The 9,745-nt window shown below is 43.1% G+C and overlaps 1 protein-coding gene across 5 annotated transcripts in view; it reads right to left on the minus strand.

Annotated features, from left to right (window-relative positions):
* The window catches only part of SGCD (sarcoglycan delta), a 346,594-nt gene that overhangs the window by 331,135 nt on the left and 5,714 nt on the right, over nt 1–9,745 (minus strand). Inside the window, exon 1 of one of the 5 annotated variants that reach the window (XM_014948109.1) lies at nt 7,580–7,652. The exons of the other annotated variants lie outside the window; for them this stretch is intronic. The gene's annotated coding sequence lies outside the window, so the exon portion shown is untranslated. Of the gene's footprint in view, nt 1–7,579; nt 7,653–9,745 lie in introns of those variants that run through there. 5 annotated transcript variants of the gene reach the window in all.

Here is a 9,745-nt window from a genome sequence, read left to right on the forward strand (position 1 = left end):
CCCCCCCCCCCCCCCAAATTAAAGGAAAGAATAAAGAATCATTTGTTACAATCATGGAAGGCTGTTAATGCATCATCTCAGCATCTATACAAAGACCTGTACTAGTCCATATACTCATTAATGGTCTGAGAAGGGGGGAGGAAGGTAATGACATGTCAAACTTCCCTGACAAAACAGAATGATTAAGAGTAGGCAAAATTATAACTGACGCGAATGCCGCAGAAGAGTCTCAAGACACTGCAATTGGACAGCAAAATGACAGAGTAAATTAAATGTTAATAAATGTAAAATACTGTACAGAAAAAAAAGGAATGTGACTGACCACACTGACAGGCTCTGAAATAACTGTTCCAATGCAGAAAAGAGATGCAGTCATTATAGACAGTTTTCTGGAAACATCAGCTCACCAGAAAAAAAAAAAAAGTAAATAATTTCAGAACTATTCAGGAAAGATACCAAGATTGAAATACAAAATACCATTATAGAATAAAAGAAACTCATGATTTATCTGTATCTTAAAAACGCATATATTTCTGGTAATCCCATCTTTAAAAGAAAACATACAAAGACATGCAACTGTGATGGATCAGAAGAGCAAAATTATTTCTGAACAGTGAAAAGCCTTGTAAATTAAGAATGCGTAAGAAGTAGAAATACAGTGGGACTCTACAGCTTGAAGAAGAGTTAAACCACCCAGGACCAACAGGTATCACAGGCAGGATGCTGGGCTACATGAGTCTTTAGTCTGACCACCCGAGTTGCTCTTACTTTCTTGTGAGGTAGAGGAAACAGCAAGGACAACTTCTACTTCCCTGTGAAACGTTAGTAGGACAAGCCAGAGCATGTTTAGATAAATTGTATTAATTGGACTGAGATTTGTAAGAGACTTCTCATTTCCATCTGCCCTGGAAGCAAAGATATTTAATAAGTAGTTAATAATTTGGCTCACAAAGTGCCATAAAATTTTACCTTTGGTCTTACTAGGGTAAGAAGTGCGAAATTTTGTATGAGACTTGAAATTATGGAATAGATTAGATTCAAGTTGCCTCCTAAGTTAGAAAAGAAAAAACCCTCCAGAGTCAGCTATGAAATCACCCATCCCAAAAGGGCAGGTCCAAGTTCAGCCTGTTCCATTTCCATCTGAAAAGCTGCACCTTCAATTTTTTTTGACTACAGACTTCAAGAAAAAGCAACTTTTGTATATGAAGAGTATGCATAGGAAGTACTAAACACAGCACTAAACAGACAGATATCTACAATATCACATTATACACAGATTGGGTTAGAACACCCTGAGTCTGTTATACAGTTGATGCTGTTGTAGCCAAAAGATGCAGGTCCAAGCTGGCTGAAAAGCTTGGGGGGAACCAGGAAGAAGCTATGAACTCCTGAGAACAAAGGGAGACATTTGGCTCTTCTCAGCACCAAAACTACCGAAGTATAAAACATTATTAGAGGTCATCTAACCAACCCACTATGAGGAACAAGATCAGCCCTGAAAGATAGAGGGAGAAGTCATGGCAGAGGATCACACCAGGGTTAAGTTGAAGTCTGTAAGAGAGCACATCACATGGTGGTAACACACCAAAGAGGGCTCTCAGTCCAGGACAACACTGCAAGGACATCCCACCTCTGCTACGACACCGTGGCGGTACAACACATACATCTTGCCTCCCTTCTCCAAACTCTAAATTGCAATGCTTTTTTATTTCTGACTCAACTATAATACCCTCCACATTAGTAATAAGGAGACTGTTAAATACAGTACTTAAAATTATTCACCGTTGACTTCACAAAGCTCTTTCAGGAAACACTTCTTAACAAAAAAATCATTACTGTAACACTCAGGAGTTAGCACACAGGTGATTTTTATCTAAAACAGTAAATAAAATGTCCACCTTCCAAACTATTTTCAAAGTGTGAAATTAAAGCATGGAACAGCACATAATGCCAGCCTGCGTAAGGGACCATGCCGTAACTGCCAAAGAGATACCATGGTATTTAGAGGAATTTAGAAGCACCTGTTGCTCAGCAGCCGAAGAGCTCCACTGCTGAAGTCAGACAGAAAGAAGGAGAACAAAGAGAACAGGATAAAAGAAGAATATCTAACAGATTTGTTTTTCAGACAATTCAATGAATACATCAAGTCTTTTATTCACACCTTCAAAAACCATCATCTGTTGGTAATTAATTACTGCATGCCTGACTCTGTTCCCAGTATTTTCCTTGACACCCATGACAGCAGGATTGGCCTCTTCCCTATTAGCTAACTCAAACCTATAACGTGCTCTTGAATATCTCATTCAGATCTAATATCTCCTTTTAAGTATCCATTTCTGGCAGAGTGTAAAATAATCAACCTATCATCAAAGCGCTGCAGTTTCATCATTACCCCCCCAAAATTAATCATGTTTCAGTACGTGCAAGGCAAGGCTTTTGTAGCAAACATTGCTAAGCAGGAACAGATAAAAGTGGATTTCCCAGTGCCTACGCTGAAACAGTAATTCAGCTAATGATTTTCTACAAAATGCTAGTGCAGCTCTGTGAACAAAACTGCAGCTATTCAGGATCAACATGTAAGCAGAAAACCAAGTTATACTCTCTGAGGGCTATGATTCTCCTTTGGTCTTACTGAAACAAACTAAAAAGTAGTCAGGTTAAATAAGGCAAAGACTTGCTCTGAAGTTTATTTCGGATACACTTCTTTGAGAAGTCACATACACTAAAAAGATGAAATTTGAAAGTTGGAATATCTGTGAACTTGATAATGTAAGACCACTAAAATTCAGGGTTAATATTTTACCTGAGCATGACAGTAACAACAGTGAATTTTATCCTCCTTCAGATGGATAGCATAAGGTAGAAAATCCATTTACAACCCATTTATATCCATAAAATAAGCTGCAAGAGGAGTAAGGCTGCCCATGCTGACACTCCAAAAAAACGTTTACGCTTTCTGCATAAACAATTTCGTAATTCAAATATATATATATAAACAGAGAGGTTAACAGATTATTTTTTAAGCCATGGAAAGGCTCTCATGCCTCACACCATGGCTGTGCATCTCGTACATACACATGGACAGCTCTCAGTGTCGCTCGGGCTTCACTCCCCAACTCCACTCGCTCTTCAGATCTCACACTTGGCAACAGCCTGAAAGTCAGAATAAAAGCCGGGGGTTGCTGCAACACAGTTTTGAAAGACTTCAAAAAGTTACTGGAGCAAGACAAGCTGCACAAGAACAAGAAGCCAGGCTAGCAGCAGTCCAGCAGCTCAAACCAGCTCTCATTTAATTAGCGATTTGCTATGTATAAGAGAGGCTGTAGGAAGCGCCCAGCGCTGCATCCTCATTTGTGCTTTGCTGTGATCCGTGCAGCAGCCATTCAGTCCCGAGCGAAACAGAGCTCATTATCCAGCAGAGATGAACTCTCCTCGGCAGAGAAGTGTTTCTCCTGCCGTTAATAGCATCAGCTCGATATGATCACCCCCACCGCCCGCTCCCGGCAGAGCGCAGCCAAGACGTGAGGGTGATACAGGCACCAGGGAGGACCTGGCAGAGCTGGGCTGGAAGCAAGGATGGAGGTGGGTCTCCGACAGGAATGGAAACACTGATTCTTCATAACCAGTTTGCAGGGCAGGTAAGAATATGAAAGCAAACTCAGGGCTGGCTCTGGTTTAAATTTGCTTTCACAAGCCAGCACGGAAGAGCCCTCCCAAGGAGGCTGACCTTCCTCCCTGGCTCACAGGCACCTCCAGATGATGTTCTTTTTTGCTTTCAGAGCAGCATGTGCCACATTTGCCAGTTGGGCACAATTCCCTGCCTAAAAGAAGGTTAAGACCCTTATCGTCATCCTCCGCAGACTCTCAGCTCATGCTTTAAAAGAACACTTCCATTTATTTAGAAAACGCCCAGCGCAGCGCTGGGTCATGCCCTTTGATCAAGCAGGAGAGTGTTTGGAGCCCACTCCACTTAAACGGCCTGGCACTACCAGGGCGAGCAGCTTTATCTGCTCTACCTACTAAAAGCCTCAGTAAATGGCACCTCATTGATTTAAGTGGTGTAAGAGCACTAATACTCCCTGCTTTGAAGAACACAGCCCCGAAGCAGAGCACATCAGCCGGTGGCAGACAGGGAATGAGCCAGGTTTCCAAAACACTGCCTTATTCAATCCAATTGCAGGAACTTCCCATAAATTTTTTTCCCCCACTTCGTGCTTATCATCTTGCTTTTATCTGGCAGCGTTTTAACAGCTGTTTTCTTATCACATTAAACTGACATCTCTGACAAAAAAACAAATGTCTAATTTTCCTGGATTTCCGCACAGTATGCTACAGGGGAGCAAATCTCTACTGAACCATACTGTCTATTTGCCTGAGCACAGATTTCACTCCTAAAACTAAATACCTTTCCCATCCTCAAAAAAAAAAAAAAATCAAACTAAAAAATCCTCAGTAACAATCTTCTGCTCAAACTTTCCCCTCCCCAAAAATAACCACAGCAGGCCAGCCCTCCAGCTAGTGGCACAACTGGCACGGTGCCGGGGAAGTCAATGGAGCTACGCTGATTTAGGACAGTTAAAGATCTGGCTTGGAGATGAGTCACGTGGATTACTTGCCGCTTGAGTTTCAACTAATTCAAAAGGCTTGGGTTTGAGTTTGTTTTCTTTGTTTTATCTCTGGATGTGCCATAAAGCTTTCTTTCTAAATATTCAGGAGCTTTCCTGAAAGGTGTCAGGTACAAGCCATGCCCAGGTGAGCTGTCACTGAGCACAGCCAGTCAAGGGAGAGGGGGAAAAAAAGGACAGAATTCACAGGGAAAATGCACAGATGCATGAGTCATATCAGGAGCTTTCCTGAATATTTAGGAAGCACTCAGATCTATGAGATTTTCAGGTGTGCTACTTCTTGGATTTGGACAAATCTTTTCCAGCACAGCCACCTACTCTGCCATCTGAAATAGTCCATTAACCTACAGACTGAGGCAGCTACTTTTGATCAAGAGGTGAAAAATCAGATTAATTCTGAGCTTTAAAACAAGAGGGGAAGAAAAAAAAAAAAAAGCCACAAATTGAAGCGGGGAGGGAGGCTTTGGGACCCCTTTCCCCACGGTCAGTCGGAGCGATGTGACTGACTGCTGGCATTTTTGGGTCCTTGTGTGATACGGTCTGCTCTCCCTCTGCTGAGCAATCCAAGCACTACAGAGAATAACGGAGCTGCCTTGCAGCAAGAGGTCCTTGAGTCGTGTCAGCACTGCAAGGGAACAAACTTCAATTCCTAGGCTAACACCAGAAAAAAAAAAAAAAGAAAAAAAAAGGAAAAACAGCCCCAGAGCTGGGCTCAGCCCCACATTCCCACCTCGCCGAGCCACCATAGCCAAACACAACTGAGTACAGGGCTGCAGAGCCATAATGGGAGAGCTGCAAGCCCCCATGGGGCAAGGACCTACTCACCCGTCGAAACCAATACATCAGCTGGTGGCCAACGACAGCTATAAACCAGGCAAACCTCCAGAGAAGGCAGGAAAGGTTTTAACTAAATGGCTAACCCTGGCTGCTACATTTCCTGTCTTATTGCTCACACATCTTCTATAGAAGGAATGGATAAAACACTCACATTTCAGCTGCTGGGGTGATCCCAGCAGCGGACAAAACCTTCCAGGACGTGGTCCCAACACTGTTCTTCTGCATTCATGGCACTTCAACACCCAATCTGGTATACCCTACTGTTCCCTTGGGACAAAGAGGGGCAATAATGCGAATATCACCCTAAACCAATACTGCCAGCTTGACATTTTACAATGCACTAGATGCTGAGAGCTTTCTGTGCAGCACCAGATTCTTAAAGCCATCATTAAATTAAAAAAATAGAACCAATAAACCCCCAGTGTCCATATGAGATCCTCCAGCTAAACTGAGTGACGATGTTGAGATTTTACTAAGTTTTTGCCTCTGTGAGGAACTAGTGCCCTCCCTTGCTAAGCAAAGCAGCAGATAATCACTTGGTGTCCCATCTTTAGTGAAAAGCAAGATCCCCTGTTTTTCAAAGGCTGAAAAACACCAACAACCATACATCCATTTTCACCAGCTGTACTCACATTAAAGAGCAGCTAAAAATATGTCAGAAATCAAGGGGGCTAAGGGGAAATACAAGGGAAAAGAAAAAAAAAAAAAAGAAGAGGCTTGGCACCAGAAAGGCAAGATTTCAAGTGTGACCCAGTGCCTAGTAATGTCTGTAGGATCCTTTTGAAGCATTTCAAAATGAGTCAGATAAAAGCCATGCCCAGGTGAGCTGATATTGAGCACAGCTGGTCGAGGTAGAGGGGAAGAAAGCACAGAATTCACAGGGAAGACGCACGAGTCATACCAGGCCTTGATCAGCAGGCTGGGAAAAGTATTCTCTTGTTTCTTTTTCGAAATTTAGCCGCAAACTGAAAAATATACCAGCTTTTCCATAGGGCCCATCTTAAACTCAGGGAGGACAGGAGTGCAAAAAGTAGTTAAGACCTAAGATTTTTCAAGGTTATTTAAAAATACATTGCAAAGTTCTTTACTGTGTTTAGTAACCTGCTGCCCCCCCAAAAAGTTAACAATGTGTTTTCAAATTACTCTAGGCATATTCAGCAAAAATCTCCACTTAAAATCAATGCCAGACAAGCTGTTAGCTGACTGTTGTGCTGGAAAGCTGCAGATGAAATACAAAAAGTTCCTATGCTTTCACTCCAGATACAAGAATTCAAACATCTTCAGTTACCTCATAAATCAAAGTTTGTCATTAAGCTACACCTAAAGTGCCATCTTGCCAAAACCTCTGGAAAAGCATCGAGGTGGCTTTTAGTTATCTTTTTGACAATCAGTCTGGAAACATTTCTCAGGTGAGGAACTGTGGGCTGGTACAAACCCTGCCTCCGTTAGGGTTCTGGGGACCAACGGTACCGAGGTGTATCTGCTGGTGGCCAGAGACAAATGGAGTCCGAGGGCGAGAACGTGTGTGAACTTTTATGCTGAGATACTTTCCTCCAAGCACATTTAAGGGGCTCGATGTAAACTGATAACAGAGCTCGGGATTCTCACAAATGAAATAAAAGCAGAAGTAGACAACAGAGAAAGTTAATTTTTCACCTAGAGAACTGCAGCGTTAGAAGATTGTCCTGGAGGTTTTAATCAATGCAAGCGAATCTTTTATATTTTTCTTCAGTATTCCCAAAATAAGTCAATAAGATGCACTTTCTCAGCATAGGGTGACCATTTCCCAGAACTTGAGTTCAAGTCTTTATCAAAAGAACTAAAGAATTGCATTATGATTTCAAAGAAAAATATCATGCAAGGAAACAGCAGCAGCAGGATAACCTTATGAGGCCCAGTAGGTTTTCAGAAGAAAAAAAAACTTTTTACTTCTTTTATTCTTGAGGATAATTAGAAGCAAACAAAGACTAGTCTAACCAGGCATTGCTGGGGCACAAATACACCTGCAGCTACCTTAAGAACAGCAAAACATTTGAAAAATGCACACCACCATCAGACACTACCTACAGGTATTTCCACATCCAGAACCTCCTCTCCCGTGCGGGAAACACACCTACTTGTCCATCTGCTTCATCACAGGTGATATAAAGCTCCTTAACGCATTCAAGCAACTTCTGTTGCACCCACCGAAGAGCCCATCACCCAGAGGATCTGTGCACGAGGATCGTGTCCACACACGTCACCTTGAATAAAGAGCAACAGACCACGTTACGTAACTCCCTTCTATATAATTATGAACACCTGAATAAATGGCCCTGCCTGCCCGAAGGTTTGCACACAGAGCATAGGCAAGGAGCCTTCTCACGTCAACGAGCCAATTTACAATCCCACCTTCAGCTGGAGCCCGAATCATCTGTTTCTCTGATTAGTCCCTCCATAATTTCCTCTTTATAATACTCAGTTTGAGTGCACAAAACAAAAGAGCTGTCACTTCTTAAGTTTTAAAAGCTTTAAGCAAAATTAGCTATTCTAAGTTACCTGTAAAAGCAGAGAGGTGTAAATGAAAAACATCAGGGGCATAGGATCCATGATTCTTCAAACAAAGTGTTAGAAGTTTCCAGAAGGCACAATAAGGATAGAGTCAACATCCTCAGTGCACTCCAACACAAGAATTTCAAGGGGCAAAGACAAAGGTAATTTTTCAGTGGCAAAGGGAATATTGCAACAGCTGTACCTATGCTAATCAAGGGGTTTAGAGACAAAGTTCACACACTATGTTATCGAGAGGTGATGCTCTCAAAAGAGCTTTTACTGTAAGGAACCTTGTCTGGCTTGTTTCAAAATGATGATTTTTTTTTTTTCCATTTATCAGTACAATTTTTTTCCTCAAACTAGCCTCCAAAATAGAGCTCTTCCTCAGGAAAGAAGGCAAAAAAAAAAGGTCTGACATACAGGAGCAGATTCTCAACAGATACATACCAACATAAGAAGTTAATGGAATTCTCTTATTTTATGCCAAATGAAACATAACCAAGGTTTCTTGCCTTTGAGATGAAGCTGGGATGATTACGGTCATTTATAGCAGATGCTACTCCTCATAGGCACGGGAACGAGCTCTCGTGCCCTGTGCTATGTAATGTCACAGAGCAAATATATCTGTTAGCAGGAGGGGGACTCAGTTCAGCACATTAATGTAGAAACGTCACTGGCTGACCTATTCTGCCCAGCACACAACTGAGAGTTGTTCATTTTTCTTTTCAATGAGGCACTATGCAAGTGTTGATTTAATGGTTCATTTATCAACCCCTCTGAATATTAAGCAATTCATTTTGACTTAATTTGGACAATTCAATTTCACCCATCCTTTCTCCCCTTGAAAAATGTGAATCACTGTCTAGGGAGAAGCCGTTTTAAAAGTTGACTTAACAGAAAGTACTTGGATCCACGGGCTTTATACCCTTTCATAATCTTGTATATTTCTGTCTCACTTTTTTTTTTTCTTTCACACGTTACAGCTGAAATTCACATATGCCAAAGCAAAGACACTTCAACGAACACTCTTAACGCTGCAGACCAAAACGCATCTTCTGCAGCATTAGCTACTCCCTAAGAGGACCACCAGAAAACTAAGTGCATTGTCAATACAACCAAAAAGAAATTCAGTAATACTTAGGGAAAAGAGCTTCTCATTGAAAATCCATTACTTCTCTTAGAAAGTTTTTGTTACTGGATACATTTTTCTCAACAGGAAAAATAACAATAATCGGTATCATAAGCAGGAAACACTTATTCCTTCACCCTTCACGAAGGCAGTTCCTTCAAGAACAAGTTCGCACCTCGAAGAGCCCCCCCGGGGCAGCCCAAGCCCCGCTGCGGAGCGGGGGTCGAGCCGGCGCCGTCCGGGACCCCCCCGCGACACCGACCCGGTCCCCCGGTACCGGACCTGTTGGTCTCCCCCCTTCCCCCGGTACCCAACCGCATCCCTCGCCCGGCCGAGCGCTCCCACGGTGGTTTGTTGTGGGTTTTTTTTTCCGATTCAGCCAGATTTCTCCCCATTTTCACCTGCTGCTCCCGCGGTGCCGCCTTCCCCTCTCCGCAGCACCCGCGGCCGTTTAGCATTCACCCCGTCCGCTCCATCCCCGCCGCGCATCCCCGCCGACCCCGAGCCCCCGGCGGGTCACTTCCAAAAGTCCCCTTTCCCCACGGGAGCCCCGGCCGCCCTCCCCACCACACGGCGCATCCCCCCCCACCCCTCCCGGCACAGCTCGGCCGAGCCCTCCCGG

This window comes from Calidris pugnax, unplaced genomic scaffold (assembly GCF_001431845.1).
Source record: "Calidris pugnax isolate Ruff unplaced genomic scaffold, ASM143184v1 scaffold27, whole genome shotgun sequence".
Lineage (NCBI taxonomy): Eukaryota > Metazoa > Chordata > Aves > Charadriiformes > Scolopacidae > Calidris > Calidris pugnax.